Source organism: Pan troglodytes, chromosome 7 (assembly GCF_028858775.2).
Source record: "Pan troglodytes isolate AG18354 chromosome 7, NHGRI_mPanTro3-v2.0_pri, whole genome shotgun sequence".
NCBI classification, from domain to species: domain Eukaryota; kingdom Metazoa; phylum Chordata; class Mammalia; order Primates; family Hominidae; genus Pan; species Pan troglodytes.
Genome location: NC_072405.2, coordinates 117,867,777 through 117,894,536, shown reverse-complemented (window position 1 = coordinate 117,894,536; position 26,760 = coordinate 117,867,777). Strand labels below are relative to the sequence as shown.

General features: G+C 39.9%; 1 long non-coding RNA gene across 2 annotated transcripts in view; it reads right to left on the bottom strand.

Annotated features, from left to right (window-relative positions):
* The window catches only part of LOC129135754 (uncharacterized), a 276,296-nt gene extending 262,651 nt beyond the window's left edge, over positions 1 to 13,645 (bottom strand). For both annotated transcript variants that reach the window (XR_010159649.1, XR_008536802.1), the window contains exons 1-2: positions 13,569 to 13,645; positions 5,249 to 5,293 (exon numbers count right to left, since the gene is read on the bottom strand). This is a non-coding gene — a long non-coding RNA (uncharacterized LOC129135754). The remainder of the gene's footprint in view (positions 1 to 5,248; positions 5,294 to 13,568) is intronic.
* Between the last annotated feature and the right edge of the window lie 13,115 nt (positions 13,646 to 26,760).

Below are 26,760 nucleotides of genomic sequence, written 5' to 3'. Positions count from 1 at the left end.
TTTCTTTGACTTAGGTTAATGTTTTAGAATAAAGTTCATCCGTGCTGTTGCCTATGTCTGTACTTCATTCCATTTTGTTGGTGGTGTTCCATTTTGTGGATATACTGCATTTTGTTTATCTGTTTACCAGTTGACAGATGTTTGAATTATATCCAGTTTTTGGCTACAAAACTCTGATGAATATTGGACGTATTTTTGTGGACGTGTGTTTTCATTTCTCTTGGGTAGATTTCTAGGAAGGGATTTGCTGGCTTATGTGGTAAATTTATGGTTAACATTTTAAGAACGTGCCAAACTGGTTTGCAAAGAGGCTATACTAGTTTACTTTCTCATCTGCATAGTTTTTTCACACCAGCTTCAATAATTGATATTGTCTGTCTTTTCATTATAGTCAGTGTAGTATATGTTGTCATATGTCATTGTGGTTTTAATTTGCGTTTCCCTAACAACTAATGATGTTGAACATGTTTCATATGTTTATTAGCCATTGACATATCTTCTTTGGTGAAATAGCTACTAATCTCTTGCTTATTTTAAAAATTGGGTTGTATGTCTTTTTGTCATTGAGTTGCACGATTTCTTTATGTATTCTGAGTATAAGTTTTATCAGGTATATGGTTTTCAAATTGTGTTCAGAATTGGTGGTCTCGCTAACTTAAAGAATGGGCCGGGCGCGGTGGCTCACGCCTGTAATCCCAGCACTTTGGGAGGCCGAGGCGGGCGGATCACGAGGTCAGGAGATCGAGACCATCCTGGCTAACACGGTGAAACCCCGTCTCTACTAAAAATACAAAAAATTAGCCGGGCGTGGTAGCGGGCGCCTGTAGTCCCAGCTACTCGGGAGGCTGAGGCAGGAGAATGGCGTGAACCCGGGAGGCAGAGCTTGCAGTGAGCCGAGATCGTGCCACTGCACTCCAGCCTGGGCGACAGAGCGAGACTCCGTCTCAAAAAAAAAAAAAAAAAAAAAAAAAGAATGAAGCCGTGGACCCTCGCAGTGAATGTTACAGTTCCTAAAGATGGTGTGTCCGGAGTTTGTTCCTTCTGATGTTGAGATGTGTCCGGAGTTTCTTCCTTCTGGTGGGTTCGTGGTCTTGCTGACTTCAGGAGTGAAGCTGCAGACCTTCACGGTGAGTGTTACAGCTCATAAAGGCAGCACGTCCAGAGTTGTTCATTCCTGCTGATGGGTTCGTGGTCTCCCTGACTTCAGGAGTGAAGCTGCAGACCTTCACAGTGAGTGTTACAGCTCATAAAGGCAGTGCGGACCCAAAGACTAAGCAACAGCAAGATTTATTGCAAAGAGGGAAAGAACAAAGCTTCCACAGTCTGGAAGGGTACCCAGGCGGGTTGCTGCTGCTGGCTCAGGCAGCCTGCTTTTATTCCTTTATCTGGCCCCACCCACATCCTGCTGATTGGTCCGTTTTACAGAGAGCTGATTGGTCCTTTTTGACAGAGTGCTGATTGGTGCATTTACAATCCCTGAGCTAGACACAGAGTGCAGATTGGTGCATTTACAATCCTCTAGCTAGACATAAAAGGTCTCCAAGTCCCCACCAGATTAGCTAGATACAGAGTGCTGATTGGTGCATCCAAAACCCAGAGATAGACACAGGGTGCTGATTGGTGCATTTACAATCCTCTAGCTAGACATAAAAGTTCTCCAAGTCCCAACCAGATTAGCTAGATACACAGTGCTGCTGGGTGCATCACCAAACCCTGAGCTAGACACAGAGTGCTGATTGGTGCATATACCATCCTCCAGCTAGACATAAAAGTTCTCCAAGACCCCACCCGACTCAGGAGCCTAGCTGGCTTTGCCTAGGGGCTCCCGTGCCGGGTCCGCGAGTGGAGCTGCCTGCCAGTCCCGCACTGCGTGCCTGCACTCCTCAGCCCTTGGGTGGTTGATGGGACTGGGCGCCACAGAGCAGGGGGTGGTGCCCATCCGGGAGGCTCCAGCCACTCAGGAGCCCACTGGGCAGGGCTCAGGCATGGCAGGCTGCAAGTCCTGAACCCTGCCCCGTGGGGAAGTGGCTAAGGCCCTGCGAGAATTCAAGTGTGGCGCGGGTGGGCCGGCAGTGCTGGGAGACCCAGTGCACCCTCTGCAGCTGCTGGCCTGGGTGCTAAGCCCTTCACTTCCTGAGGCCAACAGTGCCAGCCAGCTGCTCCGAGTGCAGGGCCCGCCAAGCCCGTGCCCACCCAGAACTCGTGCTGGCCCACAAGGGCTGCGTGCAGCCCCAGCTCCTGCCCTTGCTTCTCCCTCCACACCTCCCAGGAAGCAGAGGGAGCCGGGTCCGGCCTCAGCCAGCCCAGAGAGGAGCTCCCACAGTGCAGTGGCAGGCTGAAGGGCTCCTCAAGCGTGGCCAGAGCAGACACTGAGGCCAAGGAGGCGCTGAGAGTGAGTGAGGGCTGCTAACATGTTGTCACCTCTCAAAATAATATTTCCCAGTTTGTGACTTATCTTTTGGATTTCTTCTTCTTTTTTTGCTAACCTCCAGTATTCAAATCTTTTCAATTTCATAATGGTGTCTTTGGAAGCACAGAAGATTTTAATTTCAATGAAGTCTAATTTACCAGGGTTTTTTTTATTTTTATGGCTTGTGCATTTGTTGTCATATCTAAGACTACTTTGCTTGAAATTGCCACTTTGCCTAACCCAAGGTCAGAAAAATTTTCTCATTTTTTTCTTTTGAAAGTTTTATGACTTAATTATATTTCAGTTTATGATCCATTTGTTATTACACATCACTCCTTTCTTATAGTTACCTGAAAAAAGATTTACTTTAGCTGTGACCAGAATGAGTACTGGGTCTCTGGAAGGGCAAGCAATTGGAATATGATTCAGAAGTTGTACATAGTGAAAGACACACTTAGACATGGTCAAGAAGCATTTCACTGCCACAAAACAAGGCAGGGGAGGGGCTCTAAAGTGCACAGCAGGATGAGCTCCCACCCCTTAGATGTCAAGGAGCTCATGCCATATTGGTATGAGGAATGGCTTATTTTCTGATGTCCATATCTGAAACTATTTCAACTGCCACTAGAAACTCCAGAAGAGTTTTTATTGTGTATTACTTATGTTAAAGCAAACTAAATATGGCCTGAGAAGGACTCTGTACCTCTATATTTGAGTCCTTGTGGATGACCTGCAACCTAACTTAATAGGCAGACAAGGTTGAAAACCTAACTTAGGAGTATGCACCTGTAACAATCGCTGAGTCTTGGCCAATCCCATCAGCCATACTTCAACCAGTCATACACTGCTGAATGTTCAAATAAGGCAAACACCGGGTTGTAACCAGTCAAGCTATTTCTGTACCTCGTGTCTCATTTCTGTACCTCACTTCACTTTTTTTGTCTATAAATTTGTTCTGACCATGAGGCACCCCTGCAGCCTCTCTGAATCTGCTGTGATTCTGGGGGCTGCCCAATTTGTAAACAATTCATTGCTCAATTAAACTCCTTTATAGTTAATTCAGAGTCACATCCAAGATGGACAAATAGGAACAGCTCTAGTCTGTAGCTCCCAGCGAGATCGATGCAGAAGATGGGTGATTTCAGCATTTCCAACTGAGGTAACTGGTTCATCTCACTGGGATTCGTTAGACAGTGGGTGCAGCCCACAGAGGGTGAGCCAAAGTAGGGTGGGACATCGCTTCACCCAGGAAGTGCAAGGGATCAGGGGATTTCCCCTTCCTAGCCAAGGGAAGACATGAGTGACTGTACCTGGAGGAACAGAACAATCTCCCCAAATACTGCACTTTTCCCATGGTCTTTGCAACTGGCAGACCTGGAGATTCCCCCCCATACCTGGCTTGGCAGGTCCTACACCCATGGAGACTTGCCCACTGCTAGTGCAGCAGTCTCAGATCAACCTGGGATGCTGGAGCGTGGTGGAGGGAGGGGCGTCAGCCATTGCTGAGGCTTGAGTAGGTGGTTCTGTGCTCACAGTGTAAACAAAGAGGCAGGGAAGCTTAAACTGGGCAAAGCCCACTGCAGCTCAGCAAGGTCTACTGCCTCTCTAGATTCCACTTCTGGGGGCAGGGCATATTTGAACAAAAGGCAGCAGACAGCTTCTGCAGACTTAAATGTTCCTGCCTGACAGCTCTGAAGAGAGCAGTGGTTTTGCCAGCATGGTGTTCAATATCTGCTAACAGACAGACTGCCTCCTCAAGTGGGTCCCTGACCCCCGTGTAGCCTGACTGGGGGACACCTCCCAGTAGGGGCCAACAGACAACTCATACATGAGGGTGACCCTCTGGGACAAAGCATCCAGAGGAAGGATCAGGCAGCAATTTCTGCTGTTCTGCGGCCTCCACTGGTGATACCCAGGGAAATGGGGTCTGGAGTGGACCTCCAACAAACTGCAACAGACCTGCAGCTGAGGGTCCTGTCTGTTAGAAGGAAAACTAACAAACAGAAAGTAATAGTATCAACATCAACAAAAAGGACTTCCACACCAAAACCCCATCTGTACGTCACCAACAACAAAAACCAAAGGTAGATAAAACCAAAAAGATGGGGAGAAACCAGAGCAGAAAGGCTGAAAATTCCAAAAGCCAGAAAGCCTCTTATCTTCCAAAGGAACACAACTCCTTGCCAGCAATGGAACAAAGCTGGACGGAGAATGATTTTGACAAGTTGACAGAAGTAGGCTTCAAAAGGTCGATAATAACGAACTTCACCAAGCTAAAGGAGCATGTTCTAACCCAATGAAAGGAAGCTAAAAACCTTGAAAAAAGGTTACACAAATGACTAACTAGAATAACCAGTGTAGAGAAGAGCTTAAATGACTTGATGGAGCTGAAAACCATAGTACAAGAACTTCGTGAAGCATACACAAGCTTCAATAGCCAATTCGATCAAGTGGAAGAAAGGATATCAGCAATTGAAGATCAAATTAATGACATAGAGTGAGAAGACAAGATTAGAGAAAAAAAGAGTGAAAAGAAACAAACAAAGCCTCCAAGAAATATGGGACTATGTGAAAAGACCAAATCTACATTTGATTGGTGTACCTGAAAGTCATGGGGAGAGTGGAACCAAGTTAGAAAATACTCTTCAGGATATTATTCAGGAGAACTTCCCCAATCTAGCAAGGCAGGCCAACATTCAAATTCAGGAAATACAGTGAACATCAAAAAGAGATTCCTTGAGAAGAGCAACACCAAGACACATAATTGTCAGATTCACCAAGGTTGAAATGAAGGAAAAAATCTTAAGGGCAGCCACAGAAAAAGGTCGGGTTACTTACCAAGGGAAGCCCATCAGACTAACAGCAGGTCTCTCAGCAGAAACCCTGCAAGACAAAAGAGAGTGGGGGCAAATATTCAACATTCTTAAAGAAAAGAATTTTTAACCCAGAATTTCATATCCAGCCAAACTAAGCTCCATAAGTGAAGGAGAAGTAAAATCCTTTACAGACAAGTAAATGCTGAGAGATTTTGTCACCATCAGGACTGCCTTACAAGAGCTCCTGAGGGAAGTACTAAACATGGAAAGGAACAACCAGTACCAGCCACTACAAAAACATGCCAAATTGTAAAGACCATCAAAACTATGAAGAAACTGCATCAATTAATGGGCGATATAACCAGCTAGCATCATAATGATGGATCAAATTTACACATAACAATATTAACCTTAAATGTAAATGGGCTAAACACCCCAATTAAAAGATACAGACTAACAAATTGGATAAAGAGTCAAGACCCATCAGTGTGCTGTATGCAGGAGACCTATCTCACATGCAAAGACACAAATAGGCTCAAAATAAAGGGAGGGAGGAAGATCTACCAAGCAAATGGAAAGCAAAAAAATAAAAATAAAAAAGCAGGTGTTGTAATCCTGATCTCTGATAAAACAGACTTTAAACCAACAAAGATCAAAAGAGACAAAGAAGGCCATTACATAATAGTAAAGGGATTAATTCAACAAGAAGAGCTAACTATCCTAAATATGTATGCACCCAATACAGGAGCACCCAGATTCATAAAGAAAGTTCCTAGAGACCTACCAAGAGACTTAGACTCCCACACAATGATAATGGAAGACTTTAACACCCCACTGTCAACATTAGACAGATCAACAAGACAGAAAGTTAACAAGGATATCCAGGACTTGAACTCAGGTCTGGACCAAGCAGACCAAATAGACATCTACAGAAATCTCCACCCCAAGTCAACAGAATATCCATTCTTCTCAGAACCACATCACACTGATTCTAAAATTGACCACATAATTGGAAGTAAAACACTCCTCAGTGAATGTAAAAGAACAGAAATCACAACAACCTGTCTCTCAGACCACAGTGCAACCAAATTAGAACTCAGGATTTAGAAACTCACTTAAAACAGCAAAACTACATGGAAACTGAACAACCTGCTCTTGAATGACTACTGGGTAAATAACAAAATGAAGACATTTTGTTATTTCAAAGAAATAAAGATGTTCTTTGAAACCAGTGAGAACAAAGACACAATATACCAGAATTTCTGGGACACATTTAAAGCAGTATGTAGAGGGGAATTTATAGCACTAAATGCCCACAAGAGAAAGCAGGAAAGATCTAAAATTGACACCCTAACATCACAATTAAAAGAACTAGAGAAGCAAGAGCAAACAAATCCAAAAGCTAGCAGAAGACAGGAAATAACTAAGATCAGAGCAGACCTGAAGGATATAGAGACACAAAAAAAACCTTCAAAAAATCAGTGAATCCAGGAGCTGTTTTTTTCAAAAGATCAACAAAATTGATAGACTGCCAGCAAGACTAATAAAGAAGAAAAGAGAGAAGAATCAAATAGATGCAATAAAAAATGATAAAGGGGATATCACCACCAATCCCACAGAAATACAAACTACCATTAGAGAATACTATAAACACCTCTATGCAAATAAACTAGAAAATCTAGAAGAAATGGATAAATTACTGGACATATACCCCCTCCCAAGACGAAACCAGGAAGAAGTTGAATCTCTCAATAGACCAATAACAGATTATGAAATTGAGCCAATAATTAATAGCTTACCAACCAAAAAAAGCCCAGGACCAGATGCATTCACAGCCAAATTCTACCAGAGGTACAAAGAGGAGCTGTTACAATTCCTTCTGAAACTATTCACATCAGTAGAAAAAGGGAATCCTCCCTAACTCATTTCATGAGGCCAGCATCATCCTGATACCAAAGCCTGGCAGAGACACAACAAAAAAAAGAGAATTTTAGGCCAATATCCCTGATGAACATTGATGCAAAAATCCTCAATAAAATACTGGCAAATCAAATCCAGCAGCACTTCAAAAAGTTTATCCACCACAATCAATTCAGCTTCATCCCTAGGATGCAAGGCTGGTTCAACATACACAAATCAATAAATGTAATCTGTCACATAAACAGAACCAATGACAAAAACCACATGATTATCTCCATACATGCAGAAAAGGCATTCAACAAAATTCAAGAGCCTTTCATGCTAAAAACTCTCAACAAACTAGGTATTGATAGAACATATCTCAAAATAGTAAGATCTATTTATGACAAACCCACAGCCAATATCATACTGAATGGGCAAAAACTGGAAGCATTCCCTTTGAAAACCGACAAAAAACAAGGATGCTCTCTCTGACCACTCCTATTCAGCATAGTATTGGAAGCTCTGGCAAGGGCAATCAGGCAAGAGAAAGAAATAAAGGGTATTCAATTAGGAAAAGAGGAAGTCAAATTGTCTCTGTTTGTAGACAACATGATTGTATATTTAGAAAACCCCATCGTCTCAGTCCAAAATCTCCTTAAGCTGATAAGCAACTTCAGCAAAGTCTCAGGATACAAAGTCAATGTGCAAAAATCACAAGCATTCATATACACCAAGAACAGACAAACAGAGAGCTAAATCCTGAGTGAACTCCCATTCACAATTACTACAAAGAGAATAAAATACCTAGGAATCCAACTTACAAGGGATGTGAAGGACCTCTTCAAGGAGAACTGCAAACCACTGCTCAAGGAAATGAGAGGACACAGACAAATGGAAGAACATTCCATGCTCATGGATAGGAAGAGTCAATATCATGAAAATGGCCATGCCGCCTAAAGTAATTTATAGATTCAATGCTATCCCATCAAGCTACCACTGACTTTCCTCCCAGAATTGGAAAAAACTACTTTAAATTTCATATGGAACCAAAAAAGAGCCCACATAGCCAAGACAATCCTAGGCAAAAAGAACAAAGCTGGAGGCTACCTAATTTCAAACTATACTACAAGGCTACAGTAACCAAAACAGCATGGTACCGGTACCAAAACAGATATATAGACCAATGGAACAGAACAGAGGCCTCAGAAATAACACCACACATCTACAACCATCTGATTTCTGACAAACCTGACAAAAACAAGCAATGGGGAAAGGATTCCTCATTCAATAAATGGTGCTGGGAAAACTGGCTAGCCATATGTAGAAAGCTGAAACTGGATCCCTTCCTTACACCTTACACAAAAATTAACTCAAGATGTAATAAAGACTTAAATGTAAGGCCTAAAACCATAAACACCCTAGAAGAAAACCTAGGCAATACCATTCACGATATAGGCATGGGCAAAGACTTTATGACTAAAACACCAGAAGCTATGGCAACAAAAGCCAAAATTGACAAATGGGATCTAATTAAACTAAAGAGCTTCTGCACTGCCAAGGAAACTATCATCAGAGTGAACAGGCAACCTACAGAATGGAAGAAAATTTTTGCAATCTATCCATCTGACAAAGGGCTAATATCCAGAATCTACAAAGAACTTAAACAAATATACAAGAAAAAAACAAACAACCCCATCAAAAAGTGGGCAAAGGATATGAGCAGACACTTCTCAACAGAAGACATTTATGCAGCCAACAGACATATGAAAAGATGCTCATCATAACTGGTCATCAGAGACATGCAAATCAAAACCACAATGAGATACCATCTCATGCCAGTTAGAATGGCAATCATTAAAAAGTCAGGAAACAACAGATGCAGGAGAGGATGTGGAGAAATAGGAATGCTTTTATACTGAAAAGGCATTATGAAATAGACATATTTCTGTGCTTTCTTGTGTTATTATATTAAAAATTTCTTTCTGAGCTTTTAGTTCACTCTTCTCTATCTATCTATCTATCTATCTATCTATCTATCTATCTAATCTATCTATCTATCTATCTATATTTTTTTGAGACGGAGTCTCACTCTGTCACCCAGGCTGGAGTGCAGTAGTGCCATCTCGGCTCACTGCAAGCTCTGCCTCCCAGGTTCATGCCATTCTCCTTCCTCAGCCTCCCAAGTAGCTGGGACTACAGGTGCCCGCCACCACGCCCGGCTAATTTTTTTTTTTTTTTTTTTTTGTATTTTTAGTAGAGACGGGGTTTCACCGTGTTAGCCAGGATAATTTAGATCTCCTGACCTTATGATCTGCCCGCCTCAGCCTCCCAATGTGCTGGGATTACAGGCATGAGCCATCGTGCCTGGCCCCAAGTTACTACTTCTTAAGATCCTTTTGGATAAGAAGAGCTTTCCTGTGGCTTGGACTGAGGACCCACGCCCCAGGGGTGTCATTCTGACTAGATTGTATGGAGTGGGTGCAGGAGATAAAATCGCTCAAATGAAAATGACAGTCACTAGTCCCCTGTCTGTTCCACTCCTCTGCACCTTCCTTGTCCATCCCATTCCTTTGCACTCTCCCCTGCACATGTTCACACTGACCGTATCTTTAGACTTCTTAAGTTGTAGCTGCAGACGTGGTTAGTGTGACACGTGCAGGGGAGAGGTGCAGAGGAATGGGACGGACAGGGAAGATGTTCCTTGGGATAGTGATCTGCCTGCTGGCCTTCACTTCTTGGCCTTGTCTTGGGTAGTCACAGAGTCCACAGCTTTATTCATGGTCTCTTCATTCCCTAGGAACTGCATAGGCTTGATGGATTTCAAGTTCTTGTCTAACTCATAGACAATAGGAATACCAGTTGACAGGCTGTGCTCCACAACAGCTTCTTCAGAGGGACCTTCCAGATACTTAATGTCCAGAAGGCTGATGCCATGGGCTGCAATCCATACCTATTTTCCCTCCTTCATCTGGGGAGCTATTAATTTCAAAAGGGCATTGTCTGAAAGACACTATTGCCTTTCAAACCCTCTCAGGAGAGTAGTTGATCATCAGTGAGGTCTCCATCCTTGTGATCCTTACTGAAGTTGCTGTAGAAGGGATAGCTGGGCTTTACTGGAGGTGTTGGGATGGCATAGGAGGCCTCCAGATTTTACCTGGGCCTCACCATGCTTGGCAGTAGTTTCTGCTTTATTGAGGCCAGTCAGACCCCCATAGCGTCATTCACTGAGACATCAAATCTTTACTACAGGATGCTACATATGGTTAATGGCATCCAGCACTATCTAGTGGGTCAGGATTGCTCTCTCTTCTGCACTGAGGAGAAGCACATATCAAGCTTATAGGCAGAATCTCACAGAGCCTGCATGATGCCCTTTGCTTCATGCCCCACTGGGCTCAGGTTATTGTCCTATAACTGCTGAAGTGGTTCTCCAGGCTCCTGGTGCTCTGGCAATGCTGGATCAGCACCAGCTTGCAGGTGGCCATGGCATCTTACTGGGGGTGCTGCACCAACTAGGGACCCACTGAGATTCTAGGGTCTCAGCCTACTCCTTCCATTTCCTTACCCAGTCCTGCATGTGCCCTTTTGCCCCATTGTTCCTAGGATCCATCTTCATTTAATTTCTGTGTATGTTGTGAGATAGGCTAAAAAAAATAGTGTTTTAAAAAACACTATCCTTTTCCCCTTGAAATGAGTTGGCATCTTTGTGGAAAACCAGTTGAGCATAAATACAAGGCAAAATTTCTAGACTATCAATTTTGTTTCATTGATCTATTCCAACTGCCTGTAATTACACCAGTACCACACTATCTTAATTATTATAGCTTTATAGTAGGGTTTGAAATCAGATTATGCAAATCCTCCAACTTCATTCTTCTTTTTCAAAATTATTCTAGCTATTATAGGTCCTTTGCATTCCCATATCAATTTTAAAATCAACTTACCAATTTCTACACAAAAGACTGGGATTTTGATAGGGGCTATGGTCTATGGATTGATTTGGGGAGGATAAAAATTTTAACAATATTCAGTCTTCCAATTCATGAACATTGAATTTCTATTTTAACCATTCTAATTATCTCAACAATGTTTTCTAGTTCTGTTTACAAATCTTCAATTTTTTTGTTAAGTTTATTCCTGTCTTTTTCTTTTTTGGTAATATTATATATGTGTGACAGTTAATATTGAGGGTCAACTTGATTGGATTGAAGCATGCAAAGTATTGTTCCTGGGTGTGTCTGTGAGGGTGTTGCCAAGGGTGATTAATATTTGAGTCAGTGGACTGGGAGGTGCAGACCCATCCTCAGTCCGGGTGGTCACCATCTAAGCAGCTGCCAGCAGGACTAGAATAAAAGCAGGTAGAAGAACGTGGAAGGACTTGACTTGCTGAGTCTTCCGGCCTTGATCTTTCTCCAGTGCTGGGTGCTTCCTGCCCTTGAACATTGGACTCCAAGTTCTTCAGCTTTTGGACTTTTGGACTTACACCAGTGGTTTGCCAGAGGCTGTCGGGCCTTTGGCCACAGACTGAAGGCTGCATTGTCAGCTCCTGTACCTTCGAGGTTTTGGAACTCGGACTGATCCACCACTGGCTTCCTTGCTCCTACACTTGTAGTTGGCCTATTGTGGGACCTTACCTTGTGATCATGTGAGTCAATACTCTTTAATAAATGCCCCTTCATATATACATTTATCCTATTAGTTCTGTCCCTCTAGAGAACCCTAATACAGTAAGGAAGTGTTTTCTCAGTTTCATTTTCATATTGTTCATTGGCAATGTTAATTTTGATTACTCAGGCCCCCTATGACTTGCTCACCTTCTGGAACTCCCAGTCAAATTTCTGACTAGTTTGCCAGTCCATCACTTGCTTCAAACAGGGCCAAGACCTCAGACTAGCAGAGGTGCTGACTCTCATTCTGCACTTGCCACACAGACCACTTTAACTGTCAACACTTCACGTGAAGGGAGCCCGTTCTGGTGTCATCAGCAAAGCTAAATGATTGTTTTTGACAGTTTTGTCCAACTTTATAGTTGGTTTTTTGTCAGGATAAAAGTTGGGGACTATTTTTATACCTTTTTCCTCTAAATTAATTTCAATATTTAAAGATTTGCTATTTTATACTTAGCAACTCTTTCGTGCACTTTTTGTTTAGAACTTTTTATAGGAAAGAGGTGGTTATACATTTTACTATTTTTATTAAATTAAATCACTGCAAAAATGTATTTTATTTCATGGATATATGTGTAATAGTTGAAGGACAAAAGTAACTGATGAATAACCAAAAGTAACCACATGCTACAGTCACTCATTATAAATTAGCTGAGGTCATTACTAATTCCACTGGCATTATGAAATGATATATTTCTTTTTCCAAAGTTTCAAATTTGTTATTCCACTTGGATGTTATTCCACTGTCATAATTTCAATATTTATTCTAAAAATGAGGATTTCCAGGTTCTTAACTGTATGATTGATTCATTATATGACTGTCTCCCAAAATCCACATATATGGATACAGATACTAAGCCAGAACTATTTATACAAGTTTTATTTTACTTTCATTCACTGAAATTAAACAATATTATACAATCTTTAGGCCAAGGTTTTTAGTTCTAGACATCATAATAAATAATTTGCTTCATCCTTGATTAAACTATAAGCACTTTGAATGCAGATATTATATTCTTTTAGTAATACTCTAATAGTCCTTTGCACAATGCATTATATGCAGTAAATTAAATCTATGTATTCTTTGCCCCCACTCAACCCTATAGTGGAAAATACCACATGGCCCAATATGAAAAATTAGAAATAGGTAAGGTTGAAAGTGCTTGAATACTATTTTAAATATATAAAAATTAAAACTATTTTCCTCATTCAATCAACAGGCATTTATTTAGTTCCTACACTCTGCTTTGCACTACACTAAATGCTGGGATGGTGGTGAATATAATAAGCATTATTCCCAGATTCAGGGATTGTTTCACAGGGAGATAGACAATCAGCAAATAATGAATAAATAAACAATTACAAACCATTTAAATACCACGAAGCAAGTGGCAGTGTGAAGCCACAGAAAATAATAGGAAAACCTACTTCGACTGGATGTTCTACAGGAAAGATTTTTTTTGCTGTTGTCCCCACTGTTTCACTATTGTACATTTATTTTTATTATCTAAAAGTTTTACTTGGAATAATTCCTGTTTATAGAGAAAATTGCAAAAATGAGAATAGTACAAAGAACACTTGTATACATTTTCTCAGATTTGCATAATACTAATATTTTACACCATTCTCCTTATTGTGTGTTTTCTAAATGTATCTGTCTTTCTATATCTAGCTATCTATCTTTACCTATTGTATTAGTCTGTTTTCACGCTGCTAATAAAGACATACCCAAGATTGGGTAATTTATAAAGGAAAGAGGTTTAATGGACTTACAATTCCACATGGCCGGGGAGCCCTCATAATCATGGTAGGAAGGCAAAGGAGAAGCAAAATCCATGTTACATGGCAGCAGGCAGGAGAGCTTGTGCAGGGGAACTCCCGTTTATAAAACCATCAGATCTTGTGAGACTTACTCACTACCACGAGAATAGTATAGGGGGAACTGCCACCACGATTCAATTATCTCCACCTGGCCCTGCCCTTGACATGTGGAGATTATTACAATTCAAGGTGAGATTTGGGTGAGGACTCAGCCAAATCATATCACCTATCTTCTAAATACCATCAGGTGCCACATCAGGAAGTTTCAGTCAATAATGGGCCACATATACAACAGTGGTCCCATAAAAATATAATACAGCATTTTTACTGCACTTTTTTATGTTTACATATTTTTAGATACACAAATACTTACCATTGTGTTACAGTTGCCTACAGTATTCAGTACAGTTATATGCCATACAGATTTGTAGCCTAGGATCAACAGGCTATCCCACATAGCCTAGGTGTATAGCAGGCTATGCCATCTAGGTTTCTGTAAGTACACTCCATGGTGTTTGCACAATGATGAAATCATGTGTCATACTTTTCCCAGAATGTATCTCTGTTAAGTGACACATGACTATAATTTGTTTTTCTGAGTCATTTAAAGGTGCATTCACTGTGGGCCTTTAACTTTATATAATTTAGTGTGTATTTCCCAATAAAAATAATTTTTTTTTTTTGAGACAGGGTCTCACTCTGTCACCCAGCCTGGAGTATAGTAGTACAATCACAGCTCGCTGCAGCCTCAACCTCCCTGGACTCAGGTGATCCTCCCACATTAGCCTCCTGAGTAGCTGGGATTACAGGCACGCCACCACACCTGGCTAATTTGGTATTTTTTGTAGAGATGGGGTTTCGCCATGTTACCCAGGCTGGTCTCAAACTCCTGGGCTCAAGCTATTTTCCCACCTCGGCCTCCCAAAGTGCTGGGATTACAGGTGTGAGCCACTGCACCCAGCCTCACAGTAGTTTCAGCTTGAGTAAAATGAATATTGATGAAACAGTTTTACCTAAACTGCCATTTTGTATTTTTTTTTTTTTTGTCAATTGATTTAATAATGTCCCAAATAACACTTCTCCGCTTTTTCCAGTACAGGATTGAGCCTAGGCCCAGGTCTTGCATTTAGTTGTCAGGTCTCTTTAGCATCCTTTAACCCAGAATATTTCTACAGAATACAGTCCTATGCCTCCTTTTTATAAAACAGAACATTGCTCGCTTTGAATTTGATGATTCTTCATGATTGGATTCACGTTATGCATCTCTAACAGAATATTGCACAGGTGATGTTCTATCCACTATAGCAGGGGTTCCCAGGACCCAGGCCGCTGACCAGTATTAGTGGGTGGCCTGTTACCACGCAGCAGGAGGTGGGTGGTGGGTGAGCAAGCATTACTGTCTGTGCTCTGCCTCCTGTCAGATCAGTAGCAGCATTAGATTCTCATAGGAGCATGAACCCTATTGTGAACTGCATGCATGCATGCGAGGGATCTAGGTTGCACACTCCTTATAAGAATCTAATCCCCCCCATCCATAGAAAACTTGTCTCCTATGAAACCGGTCCCTGGTGTCCAAATGGTTGGAGACCGTTACTTGATAAGCTCTCTCCACCAGAAGTAGGCAATGTACACCTGCCCCTCATTGGTGACGTTAGTTTTGTTCACTTGGTGGAGATGTTGAACAATTTCTCTACTTTGTATTAACTGTTTTTCCCCTTATAACTAATAAGCAGTCTACAGGAAGACGTTTTAAGACCATTCAAACATCCTTCCTATCAGCAACATATGCCCATGGTATTTAGCATCAATTGGCAGTTCTTTCCTGGTTCAATCTTTACTGCAATAGTTGCAAAGTAAGGATTTACCACCCGGGTGCTCCCCACATTGTGCCACTACCCTGTTCCAGCCTTGATGTCAGCCATTTCTCCAGAAACACTTCTCAATATCTTTTATACAGACTAGAAACAACCAGTTATAAAAACCATTGGCAGTTTGATTATGAGATCAGCATTTAAAGTAAAAACTACATGTAATCAAAATTACTTAGGAAGGTCAATATATCTCCTAAATGCTAACAAAACCCAGGAACATAGGTGAAAAAGGACTTCATCTTACCAAGTTAAAAGTTATTTAAAAATTTACATATTTATATAATGTGGTAAGGTACTTGACTCAATGAGACTAGGACTCAACAGGAAAGGCTAAAAGAGACTAAACAGCAATTTTTAAAAAGTGATCAAGATCACATTAACTTACAGATTATTTGTTGAGTAGTGCAATATTGGGCTTTTTTCCCCATTAAGCAGAATTTATTTAGTTGGATTAAATAGTTAATGTCAAAAATTAAATGTTAAAAAAATTAAAATGTTATAGGTGAATATTTAATTTTTAGTATCATCAAGGAATTTTAAAGCATAAAAGAAAAAGAGAAGCTTTAAAGTAATGTTTGCTGGTTTTTTTTTTACACATGTATATTTCTCTTAAATCATTTTTCAAAAGTATATTATTTCAAAAACCTTGAAATGCAGCATTTTATTGAAAAGGGAGAAAGGCATTTACATATGTCACAAATATCTTCATAGGGCCTATACTTTCTGCATCTTCCTAGTTTTGTACCCGCTGTCTCTTTTGTTCATTTTATCCATGGTGCCTAGAGCAGTGCCTGGCACATGGCAGGGCCCGGACAAGTATTTTCTTTTTTCTTTTCTTTCTTTCTTTCTTTTTTTTTTTTTTTTAAGACACAGTCTCACTTTTGTCATCCAGGCTGGAGTGGAGTGGCACACTCTCGGCGCACTGCAACCTCCACCTCCCGAGTTCAAGCCATTCTCCTGCCTCAGCCTCCGAGTAGCTGGGACTACAGGCGCCCACCACCACACCCGGCTATTTTTGTATTTTTAGTAGAGACGGGGTTTCACCATGTTGGCCAGGCTGGTCCTGAACTCCAGACCTCAGGTGATCCGCCCACCTCGGCCTCCAAAAGTGCTGGGATTACAGGCATGAGTCACCATGCCCAGACTGGACAAGTATTTTCTGAGTGAACAATCAATGACATAGGGAGTTGGAATCAATTATTTGTACATGCCCTTCCAGCTGCAGGACTAGAACTAAAGCTCTGTGACTTCAGGCCCAGTATGTTTCCTTTTTTTACCATGTCTGCCATCTGAAGGCTATTTCATTTATATCTGTACCCTGGTATTTGCTGAGATGAGCCTCTACAAACACATATCATTGATTTGAGCTTTACTTTGCTTGTCCTAGCAAAGTTTATATACACATCCTGTAATGGATTGGATGTTGAATGGCCTGAGGACCATTTCCCTATCTCAAAGAGAATGTGATTTTAAGCCTTTTCAGATTTCTGAACATTTTATATACTCACCCTTAGGGTGACTATAGTTTGGAAGAAGAAAAAGAGATTTGGAAACTACTTTGGAGCACTAGGAGCATGAATGCTACTGTTTCTATTCTTTGGCTGCTGTGAGTAAGGATAATAGAGAAAAAGAATAAGGCTGCCAACTTGGACCCGAGGCATGCACTGGAGAGCTCCAAGCTAGTGGCTCCTACAAAGATGTTAATTTGGAGGCAATGTAGTAAAATAACCACACTGAAAACACTTCACAATTTTTTGTGTGTGTTTGAATAGATGAACAATTATTATAGTAGCAATATTGACTGCTGATTTTTTTTAAACATTGTTTTGTCAGGTTAGAGTAAATGTGAGAAATTCTATCCAGTATATTTTTACACATTGCAATATCTAGCTTGTATGATTCATGCCCTCATTTCTGTATTGAGAGGGTTCTACAGAATACATATATAAGTATAGGGCAGCTTTACCTTTTTTTAGTTATAAAAGCCAAGTGCCCTCAGTATCAAAATGTTACTGCCAATATTATGTTATGTAATTCTCAGAACAAAACTGTTGAGCAGGCATTTGTTGTGCCCATGCAGCAGATGAGGAACATGGGGCACAAAATGTTTAGGCAGCTTGTCCAAGGAATACACACCTGTTGAGTGGCTAACCCAAAACTCATCCAGATCTGATCTGCTTTTGATTTCTCCTAGCCAGAAAGTGTTGATTGCCATGTGGTTATGAATTTAGACTAAGAATACACAATTTTTTATTATTTATGTATGCCTTTGCTACATGATTTTTAATATTTTTACTGATACATAATAACTGTACATATTTTGAGGGTACATCTGATATTTTGATACATGTATACAATGTGTAATCGCCATATCAGGGTACTTGGGGTATCCATTTCCTCAAACATTTATTTTTTCCTTGTGTTGGGAATCCCCAAACAATTCTTCGAGCTATGTTGAAATATACAATAAATTATTGTTAGCTATGATTTTCCTACTGTACTATCAAATAGTAAAACTTATTCCTTCTAGCTATTTTTTACCTCTAATTCTTTGATTATTTTTGATATATGGACGCTCATATCCATGTTGATATATGGAAGCTCTAAGCGCTTGTTATTGACCCTGTAAATTACACACACACACACACACACACACACACACACGCTGACTGGGGAAAAAAGAATAAAGGAGAAATACTGGATATATGACAATTAGATACCTAAGAAAGAATATTTTATAACATGATTACCTGATGTCGCTAAAACATAGAAACTCGTGAATTATAAAATGTCATTTATTCTCAGATAACTTTACGCTAACTCAGATCTTTCTTCTGCCAGCTTAAAACCTGAAATAGCCTCTGTTGCAGGCCGAATAACGCCCCCTGCCCCATACAAAAGTGTCCACATTCTAAACCCGGGATCCTGTGAATTTTTTACCTTATGTAGCAGATGGGACTTTACAGATGTGATTAAATTAAGGATATTGAGATGAGGGGATTATCCTGGATTATCTACATGGAGCCAGTGAAATTGCTGGGGTCTTTCTAAGTAAAAGAGGGAGGTACAAGGGTCAGAGTGAGAGGAGATGTGAGGGTGGGGTGGTGGGATTTTTACGAAGGAATCGTGCTAAGAAATGCGGGCCACCTCTAGAAGTTGGAAAAAATAAGGAAACAGAGTTTCCCCTTGAACTTCCAGGAGGAAGACAATGCTGATGCACCATTTTAGACTTTGGAACTTGAAAACTATAAGATAACAAATTTATGTTGTTGTAAGCCACTACATTTGTGCTAATTTGTTACAGCAGCAATGGGAAACTAATACAGCTTCCCACTTTTGGGACTCACCCCTTCCTCTAAGGTCCTTCAAGACTGGGCCTTGTCGGCTGGGTGTGGTGGCTCATGCCTGTAATCCCAGCACTTTGGGAGGCTGAGGCAGGCAGATCACCTGAGATCAGGAGTTCGAGACTAGGCTGGCCAATATGGTGAAACCCTGTCTCTACTAAAAATACAAAAAATAGTTGGGAGTGGTAGCGCATGCCTGTAGTCCCAGCTACTCGGGAGGCTGAGGCATGAGAATCGCTTGAACTCGAGAGGCAGAGGTTGCAGTGAGCCGAGATTGTGCCACTGCACTCCAGCCTGCCTGACAGAGTGAAACTCCATCTCAAAATGAAGGAAAAAAAAAAAAAAAAAGAATGTGTTGTCCAACTCTCCTACCTCCAACCCAAAATTTTAAGTAGAATGCCTGAGGAAATAGAACTCCATGCTGTATATACTCTGCTACCCAGCAACACTAAACTACTTGAAATTGTCTTGCATAAATCTTGCTTTCTCTGGCTTCTAGTCTTGCTTTTCTCTGCCTCAGGCTGTACTTTTTTGTAAATGTGATTACATTCCCTCCTATATCACCACTTACTCTCCTTTACCCTATTCTACCCATACCACAACCAGGCAAATTAATGCTCATACTCAGCTCAGGTTTCCATCCTGTAGGAAGCCTTCCCAATAACATACTTATTCCCAAACTAAACATCTCTCTTCTACACCCTTTTAATTCCACCTTGACCCCAATTTATCACTATGATAGCATTTATCACACTGCATGAAGCAATCTATTAATACTTTCATCATGTTGGCTGAAGCATGAACTCCACAAGAGCAGGGACTGGATGGGCCCACGGTTTTGTCCTGAGGCCCAACACGGTGCTGGCCCTTTGTAGTAAATGCTCAAGAAATGTTTGTTACATTCATATGCCTGAGAAATTTGCATTCTAGTGGCAATTGGGCTATTTACAAAGGAGGAAAGTCCTCCTTAAAATCAGTTTTGAGAAAAGCAGCCATCAGTAAATGATTTGTTTGATTGATAGCCTGTACAGCTATCTCTTTCCTAGCACAACATTTATGCTCTTGATAGACACAATTTTGATGCTTTTATGAAGGGGGAGGTATAAACATATTGATCCATGAAAGATTCACATTCTACAGCCTTTTATATCTGAAATATGAATATGTCACAACTGATGTATCCATGTTTGCAATATCTGCAAGCAACTGTAGGACATTTCTCACCTATAGTTTTAAATTTCTTTTAAAGATTTGTTTTTATTTTAGTAGTATAGACAAAGCACGTATAGTCACAAGGAGATAGAAAGCCTTTACTCTATCACAGTATTAGAGATGACTACTTAAATAGGCTGGGAAGTTCAGAAACTTCTAAGAAAGCATCAATGAAGCATCCGTGAATCCTCAGTGAAAAAAGGGCTTCCACATGAGGGAGGGATGAGGATCTGCCAGTGACAATCATCCTCGCGTTTGCTACTCCACAAAAGCCAGGAGTAAAAGAAACCACATAGAACTTTAAAAGATAGTTTTCTGTTTGGACAATTTAAATTAAATTATATAAAACCTATAGGAACAATTGTATTACACAGATGTACTCCGGAATCGGGGACAATTTGTTTATCAGCTTTGCTTATCTGAGTCTGAGTTAGGTCCTCCAATGTTTGAAAAGCTTTGATGCCTCAACATGATGTTTGCCAAAGTGGTGTCTATAATGAGCAGCCAAATTCTCCGTATTTCAGGCGCTTTCTTCTAAGCTGCTTTTGAAGGGGACTGTCAAGTGTTGCATGCTGTTTGTCAGTTAACACTTGGGGAGTGAAATTCACAAAGGGGACTTTATGAACTTTCACAACAAGGATATCTTTGCCAACACTTCAGAGCTATTTTAAGTTTGGGAGTTGTAAGTCTCTCTCTCTTCTTAGAGGTGATAGTAGCTGACCCAGGACACCTGGGTTTTGAGTGAGTTTGCACTTTCAAGACCTGCTAGCACTCATTGGGATTTCAACTGCATTATATGTCCAAACAAATTGTGTTTTATTCATATGGCTTCCTTAATCTAAAAGGTTTAGTAATAGTAACAATGAATATAAAATAAACATTGATTAAATACCATTTATTGTTTATTAATTACTCAGCACTGTAATCAATTATCTGCATGATCTCATTGAATACATGCTAGAACCTTGAGGTAGATACTCTTATTTGTCCTGTTCACAGATGAGAACACTGAGGCTCAGAAAATTTAAGTAGAAAGTCCAGTGAAATAGAATGCAAGTGGTGAAATTGAATTCGTACACAGGATTGCAGATCTTCAGAGCCTATTACTCATTTTTTTCTTATTTTTAGAAGACTAAGGCTTTAAAAGGAGGGATTAAAAAGTGTGTGTGTGTGTGTGTGTGTGTGTGTGTGTGTGTGTAGCTGGGTAGGGACAGGAGTGGGAGAGATCATAAAAAGTATTTAGGTGTTAATTAAATTCTTTATTTTTCAGTATCACCCAGGGGATATATCTTGTATTATACGTGTGTGTGGTGTGTATTGCATGTTTGCATGAGTACATTTGTGTGTATATGTGTGTTTTCCATTTTCCAACTTTTTTGTGTGCTCAAAATTTTGTTGTGAGTACTGTTAATCTGTGTTTTATCCTGGGATTTTGAGATGCTTATATTTATCTGTCACTTTTGTCATCTATCTTGTGGGTAATATTTGAAAGTCTCAGTTTCTGCAGATCACAGCTGGGAATTTAATAGACAGCTCTTTACTCCTTTCATTGTGAGCTGGCCGCAGACTCACTTTGTACATTGGTGTGTTTGGGAATAACAGAAAAATAAAGAAAAACCAAGGATAAAGGCAGAGGTCTAAAGACTAGGAAAATAAGCATCAAGCTCATTTTGGTGACGATTGTGGATTGGCCTAACTTTACAATGCCTACCCATTTCCCTCTGCTATTCATTCATCATCATCATTAATTTCTCTCTTCATTTGCTAAACAGATGAGTAGCAAGGGAGGCAATAGAATTAAACCCGAACAAAAAGGCCCCTTTCTCCTCAATCCTCAGTGTTCCTTCGAGAATAAAGACTTTAATGATGGGAGGTCCATTTCAATTATCTGGAGCCAATGCATTTCTACCTCAGTAGTCACTGCTTTCGGCAAAAGGAAATGCCTGTAAAGGGGTAAAGATCCGTTAACTGACCACTTCAAAGAGAATTAACCTGCCAGAGGAAAGGGTGAATGTTTTGCAAACTTAATCTTTCCTGGGCAAAACCGCATTATGAAGTGCTGTCCAGGCACTTTCTTGCCTTCTTTGGAAGACAGGCTTTTTGTGTCCTTAACTTCACAGCTAGAGACACATACATCCTCTCCAGCACCTGATCTCTCTCCCTTGACTTGCTTGTCTGTGTTATTTCTTTGCAGAGCTGCTGCACTGTCTATCTACCTGAATCATCTTGGCTTCATCTTACAAATTAGCTGCCTAATTAGTCTTCCAGAAGTACAGATTTGATGATGATATTTTGCTACTCAAAAAGCTTTAGTGGCTTAGCTTTATGTAAACAACAAAACTTGGACTTTCTGGCTTAACCTTCAAGACTTTCTATGACTTAGCCTTATTCTACCCACCCGAACATTTTCTGCCTCCCCTCCCTGCCCCTGCATTTTTAAAAAGTCCACTTCACTTAGACCAAACTTAAACTTTGCTTCCACACAATAGTAAGTTCCTCAAGGACAGGATTTTTGTCTGTTATATTTACTGTTGTGTCTCCGACACCAACAACAGTGGCTGGCTTCTTGTAGGTGCTGGATAGATACATAGATAGAGGCTGAATTGATGGAATGAATAAACGGCCATTTTCCACATTTCCCAGACTCTGTGACTTTGCTTACTTCTTCTCTTCATGAATAAATATTCAGCCTTTGTTCAGAACCTGTTAATAAACCACCTCTCCCATTTAGGCAATATCAGATTAGCTGAAGTAAATCTCTCCCTTCTGTTAGTTCCAATAATTCTTTATATTCTCACAATTCTCAGTCACATATTTTTGTCACTTTTATCTTTCAATTATAACTGTTTAGATGCATGTCATTTTTTTTTACTAAACTTTAAGCTCTTTGGGCAGAATGCACATCTGAATTATATTTATCCCTCCCCCTATTCCCAACCACTAGTTTATAGTAATGATTCTAAGATATCATCTTGCAGGTAAAAGACACTCAAAAAAGCACTTGGTTAAGAATTTTTTATTTTATATTGTCACTTCCTGTTTTATTAAAATGTGTTGTAAAAATCTTTGCAGTCAAAGATATATCATTCAGTACTCTTTTCTTGCATCACAGTCAACTTCATTTTCATGAAATAATGATGGTTTCATTAATAGTTACTGAATTATTAAATATATTGGTAATGGATTATTCTTCAGCATTTTAGGAAATAAGAAACCATTTACATCCAAACCCATGGAATCCACAACAACAAGAGAACCTTACTGTAATGGACTTTGGGGGATAATGATGTGTCAATGTAGGTTTATTGGTTGTAAGAAATGAACAATTCTGGTGTGGAATTTTGGTAGTTGGGGAGGCTATGCATGTGTGGAGCCAGGGAGTATATGAGAAATTTCTGTAACATTGTGCTCAATTTTGCTGTGAAACTAAACCTGCTCTAAAAAATAAAGCGTATTTTAAAAACAAAACAAACAAACAAAAAATGCATTTACATACATACCTCTTCCTTTATACCCTGCTGCGAAGTAGTTTTAAGACATTTTTCTTCCAAACTGAAGCTAACGGGAGTTGAAGATGAGAAGGTAGGAAAATATATCTTTGCCTTTGGTTTAAAGTTCCTATGTATCCCAGGCAATAGAACAAAACAATATTAACACTTATTTCGCTGAGGGTAATCTCATATTTATGTATTTCCAGAGTATTTACAAATAGATGTGACAGCACTATACCAATTTTTGGCACTTTTTTTTTCCACATTGCTGCTGCTTCATTTATATATTTAATTTTTTGACTATTTATACATATGAGTTCTGTATTAGTCTGTTCTCACATTGCTTTGAAGAGATACTCAAGACTGGGTAATTTATAACCAGTTCTGACTCACAGTTCTGCATGGCTGGGGAGGCCTCAGGAAACTTACAATCATGGCAAAAGGGGAAGTAAACATGTCTTTCTTCACATGGCAGCAGGAGAGAGGAGTGAAGGGGGTAAAAGCCCCTAATAAAACCATGACATCTCATGAAAACTCACTCACCGTCATGAGAACAGCATGGGGGAACTGCCCCCATGATCTAATCACTTCCCATGAGGTCCCTCCCCCAACATGTGGGGATTACATTTCAGATTACAAGTCAAGATGAGATTAGGGTGGGGACACAGAGTATATTATTCAACCCTGACCCCTCCCAAATTTTGTCTTTCTCACATTATGCCTTCCCAACAGTTCCTCAAAGTCTTAACTCATTTCAGCATTAACCCAGAAGTCCAAGTTCATAGTCTCATCTGAGACAAGGCAAGTTCCTTCCATGTATGAGCCTGTAAAATCAAAAGCAAGTTAGTTACTTCCTAGATACAATTGAGGTACAGGAATAGGGTAAATACACCCATTCCAAATGGGAGAAATTGGCCAAAACAAAGGGGCTGCAGGCCCCATGCAAGTCCAAAATCCAACAAGGCAATAATTAAATCTTAAAGCTCTGACATAATCTCCTTTGGCTCCATGTTTCACATCCAGGTCATGCTGATACAAGAGGGGGGCACTCATGCCCTTGGGCAAGTTCTTAGGGGAGAAAGGAAAAACCAAGAATAAATGAAGTGGAGAACAGTTTCCAGAATTCACAAAAAGCAGGCACATTTATCTAATAAGACATGTGCCTGCAAAATTACAGCCTTGATTCCTGACTTGGTTATTGCCCCCCAGGGCCTGCTTCTCCAGGGAAGACACATTTTTCTGCAGGCTTCTTTCCCTTTGTTCCCATCACTGAAGGCAATAATCTATGCAGAGGAATCTTGGATTTGGCCAAAGGCTCTTTTCAAGATGTATTGATTGTAATCAATTGAAGATTTCTGAAAAGAAGATATGCATGCAGCATTTAATGAGTTGACGTTTAGCTTCATGGTCTTGAAAATAAATGACAGTGAGGATTATCGGCATTAGATTGCCAAAAAAAAAAAAAAAACAAAACAAAACAATAAAAAAAAACTGTAGAGTGTTCCATGGTTACAGGATTCTTCCTTTTTCCCTATTTTCCTTAACTTCTCTTCATGGGGGTATAATTATGTTTATTCATGCCACTGATATTTGATTACTCCTGGGTTTCAAAATGGCTATTCTTTCACAAAACTTTCCTTCTGAAAGAGGAACTATATGTATTGTTATTTTCCTTCTGAAAGAGGAACTATATGTATTGTTATTTTCCTTCTGAAAGAGGAACTATATGTATTGTTATTTTCCTTCTGAAAGAGGAATTATATGTATTCAGCAGGACTTTGGGAGCTCAGAGACCCTTATACATAGGCACCTGTTTTTCCTGAGATGTTAGCAAGTATCCTTGGTGAACGAGGAACGTGCTGCTTTCTAATATACCATAAAAGAGGGTTTGTTTAGATTCTCTTTCAGGAAAAGAAGTTAGAGATTAGACATACTGAGGTTGTCCTAGCTTCGTGGAGAAAATAAAAGTTTCTTAAAACTGCTTCCTTAAAATATGGCACTGTCCAAATTGAATCATTGTATTACGCAAGTGCTATCTAGTTTTCAAATCTAAATGTAAACAGATGGGGGTGACAAATAGATTCAAACATCCTCAAAGTATGAGTACGGAGACTTGACAACCAAATAGAGGAAAGACTGAACCTATTAGTTAACCCTAAAATTAATCCACATTCTTAATTTTTTAAATATTTAGTATTTTTACTGTTTTCATGCATTCTAGGAATTATAAAACAAAAGCCCCAACGTGAAAACAGGGCCCTAGTTCTATTTATGGTTTTTCTCACTCATTCAAAGACAGAAAAGACTGAAAGCATCTATAAGTCCTATTTCTCTAATTCTTGGAGAGTGATAAATATTTAGCCAAACACATGATTACTCATTTGAATGTTTCAAATAGACTGATGTTTTGCCAACATAGAAACCAAATCTAGTTTTGGGTGGTCATAGTTTTACAAGTTAGTCACTCACCAATAAGCATCCATGAAAATTGAGTTTTGTCATTCATGTACTAATTTATTTATTCATCAACTTATTTAATAAGTATATATTTAACGCCTATTATGTGACAGGCATTGTCCTTGCTGCCTGGATACTGAACGGTCAACAGAATAAATCTGATTCCTGCCCCCCAGGGCAAGAAAACAGCCTGTTGAGGAAAACAGATATGAAACAAAACGAAAGAAATAAAATATTGTCACAGAGGGCTGAGAAATAAAAGAGCAATATATTGACGAATAAAAACATATGCCATCATACGTAGATAAATTTCGAAGCATAAACATCTGTCATCATACACACGTAGATTTAGAAGCATTACCCTCTATTCCTTCTATAAGAAAACACAGATATTTGTTACCTAGAGCAAACATTTTGTAATCTGGCCCTGCAGTGTTATAATTTACTGTTTTGCTGGCCCCCTCATTCTCTCTATAAGGTTCCATGAGTGACTTGGGCATTGGCCTTCCCTACTTTCCCACATGATCAAGGGAATTCTCATTCTACAACAAGTCCTAAAAAGTCAAATCAAACTCCGCTTCGACCAGTCAAGGCTATTGTCTCCTTGACCGACTACTAAGTTTTCATGCTGAATGGTGCATGCATCTCTGCAAATTGTTCTTCTTTATTCACCACTTTATGGCCCACTTTGTCACCTGCTATTATCTGCTCACTTCCCAGATTTTGCTCCTACCAGCTTTCTTGCTAATCAGGTTTTTTTTTTTTTCCC